This window comes from Cebus imitator, unplaced genomic scaffold, assembly GCF_001604975.1.
Source record: "Cebus imitator isolate Cc_AM_T3 unplaced genomic scaffold, Cebus_imitator-1.0 Scaffold297, whole genome shotgun sequence".
Taxonomy (NCBI): Eukaryota; Metazoa; Chordata; class Mammalia; order Primates; family Cebidae; genus Cebus; species Cebus imitator.
The window spans coordinates 798,068-801,482 of record NW_016107612.1 but is presented as its reverse complement, the minus strand read 5'-3'; positions in this window follow the sequence as shown (position 1 = coordinate 801,482).

Genomic DNA, 3,415 nt, shown 5'->3' with positions numbered 1-3,415 from the left:
AGCCTCTCCAGCTCCAGGCCTGTCTTCCTTTCTCTCTCCTTCCTTCCTTTCTTCCTTCCTTCCTTTCTTTTTTTTTGAGACAGGGTCTTGCTCTGTCACCCAGGCTGGAGTGCAGTGGTGCAATCACTGCTTTTGCAGCCCTGACCTCCCAGGCTCAAGTAATCCTCCCACCTCAGCCTCCCAGATAGCTGGGACTATAGGTGCGCCACCGCGCCCAGCTAATTATTTTATTTTGTGTAGAGACGGGGTTTCACAAACTCCCGGGCTCCAGCAACCCACCTGCCTTGGCCTCCCAAAGTGCTGGGATTGCAGGTAGGAGCCGCCGCGCCCGGCCCTCCAGGCCTTTGTCCACGCTGTTCCTTTTGCCTAGAAATTTGTTTCTCCTTCTTTCCCCAGTCAGCTTGTACCCGTCCCTCAGCTCTCAGTGCAGACAGTAGATGTGGCTTCCTGCGAGAAGCACTCTCTTTTTCCTCCCTCCCACCCCCGTGAAGGTGGGGTTACAAGCCCCTCTCTGGACGCCCACCCCACAGGACAGCTACTCTGCGGGGGCCACGGCTCAGCCCCAGGTCCTAGCAGCACAGCTGGTATACAGCAGTGGCTCACTGTTTGCTCAGTGAGGGGACCAGTGAACAACAAGGAATGGGTGCTCAAGGTGGAGGGGCTCCAGCGTGAGGGCAGGTGCAACCCCTCTTCTCCCACTCCCTCCTCTGGCCACTCCAGGTGCTGGGGAGCTGGAAGGGAGCCTGGGAGGGGCAGGAGCTCCCTTGCCCTGACTGTGGCCTCCCCTGGAAGGTCCAACTCCACCCTCTGCTCCAGAGCCCCTGCGGCTTACCTCTTCACTCTCTATTTTCCTCTTCAAATACCAAAGAGAGGAATCCGACAGCCGTGGCCTGGCACTGGCCGGCCTCGGAGATCATCATGCAATCATCTTCAGCCCGAAGCCCAGGCCAGGTCCACACCCCAGGGTGATTCACTCAGAGATTCACTCACTCTTTCATCCCTGTGTCAGGCACTGTCCTAGGGGCAGGGGATCCAGCAGTGAAGAAACAGACGGGGCTCTGCCCTCCCGGGACAGACAGTCAGGGGGTCTCTTCTCTCCTCCCCACCTTTCTGGGAGCCTCGGTCTTCCTACCTAGTGAAGATTTCTTCGTTTCTCCTCTCCTTGCCACAAAACCCTTCTATGTAGCAGAGACACAGTCGGGGGCCCAAGACGGATGCCAACCACAAGGACCCCATGAGGACTCTAAGACAATGACAACGACGGTTATCATGACAACACTCACCACGGGCTGAGTCCTGCCTCAAGCCCGTGCCATCTGCTCTCAGTGAGTCCCCACCATGCCCCAGGAAGGTGCACATGGCTGTTATTCCCATTTCTGTGAAACAGGAAAGCACAGTGAGGTTAATGTCACATCCTGAGGTCGCAGAGCTCAGGCTGGTAAGCACTGGAGCTGGAATTCTAGTCCAAGTCATCACGCCTCGAAGGGAAGGGCTAAGCCACGGGGCCACTTGGTTCTTCCTGCTCAGAAGGGCACAGCCATTGGTTCACTGCCTACAACGATCCTGTACCATCGGAGGTATGAGGCCTCCACTAAGCCTGCCTTCTGGATGGAAGAAGGTGCTGGGCAGCGCCTGCCTGGAAGTGAGGGACCATTGCCACCCTCGCCCAGCCAGCCCTTTACAAGGAGAGATGCCACCCTCCCCCAGCAGCCCCAGCCTCAGTCTCAGGAACCTCTTTTCCTTCTCCACTGTTGCCAGTGGCTCGGGGGCCCATGCGGGGAGCTGTGCCCACTTTATCCAGCAATACCAGCCCATGCTCAGGACGCCAGCTCTGTCTCATGCATCCCCCGCCTCTGGCCTATGTCCTCCCTGGCCCATCTCTATCCTTTGCAGCACCCATCGCCGCCAGGGCAGAATCCTGCTCCCCAGTGCCCCCGTGGCCGTGTGGGCTGCCCTTGTCAGGCCCACCCCACTGCCAGGCCCGACGAGGCCATCCATGTGTCCCAGTTGGAAGCCAGTGATCAACTCAAAATAACTACTCCCCTCCACTCTGACACAACTGTCTTCCCCGGGAAGGACAACAGCTGCAGGGGATTAGAGCTGGGGACGGAAGTTGAGAACCCCCTGCCCACTGCCCCCAGCCCACTGAGCTGGAGCAGGTGGCAGCGGGATGGGGTGAGGAGCCTGCCCTGCTCCTGTGCCTAGGGCTGCCCTGTCTTCTGGAACAAGGTCTTCTTCCCCTGGAGCTGGAGGTGAAAGAGGGGATCTGGGGGTTGCTGGCTCCCCTACTTCAGCACCCCAGATGTGGCCCACCGGTGGCTGGAACCCGCCCACCTCCAAGCCTGGGGCTGCCGCCTGGAAATCAATGTGAAGGACCCATGTGCTCCTGCTGTACCCGGGAGCTGGCTGTCCCGCGTCTGGACCTCTTGGTTCTCCCTCCTGCACAGTCTGGTGCTATATCTCCTGGTCGTTCCTCCACAAAGCTTTCCTCCATGCCACCACCCAAAGTCCAGAATCACAAAGTTCACCTGCCCACACACTCTCTCTAACCGTATTTCTAGAGGGAAACAGTTCCCTGGGTGACGATGACACTGCTGTCCCTTTCCTGGGAAAGCTTGATCACTTTCTCTCTCCGAATCACAAAGGCTTTTTGGGCCACATTTTCAGGCCACCTCTCAAGCACATATGAGGAGAGGTGGCATCAAAACAGACCTCCACCTGGCAGCTGGCCCTTGACCTTCCAGCCTTTACTGAGCCTTTTCCGCCTCCTCATCCTTCTAGCTTTAAGAAAACATTGGCTGGGTGAGGTGGCGCCCTCCTATAATCACAGCCCTTTCGGAAGGCGAGATGGGAGGATCGCTTGTGGCCAGGAGTTCAAGACCAACCTGGTCAACATAGCAAGATCTCATCTCTACAGAAAATAAAAAAGCTTAGCCGAGCATGGCGGTTCATGCCTGTAGTCCCAGCTACTCGGGAAGTTGAGGTGGGAGGATCGCTTAAGCCTAGGAGGTTAGGGCTGCAGTGAGCCATGATCATGTCACTGCACTCTGGCCTGGGTGACAGAGAAAGACCCTGTCTCTAAAAAAGGAAAACTTCACATTACATGCACTGTTGGTAAACTTCATATCCTTTTAGGAACTGAGATAAGATACACATTAATAAATGAATAAATATTACCTGCTTTCTCCAGACTATGCCTTAATATACCCTTTCCTCTCCTTGCCCAAGGGCACCTGGGGTCTGAGGAGAAGGGGCAGGTACTGAGAGGAAGGGACTGGGTGCTTTTCTAGGACCTGCATCATTCAGGTTTTTCTAATCAGCTGCTACCTAAGGAAGCACCTGAAACGTCATGGCTTAAAACCACCACCATCATATTTGCTCCCAATTCTTCCCTCTTTTTTTTTTTTTTTTTTTT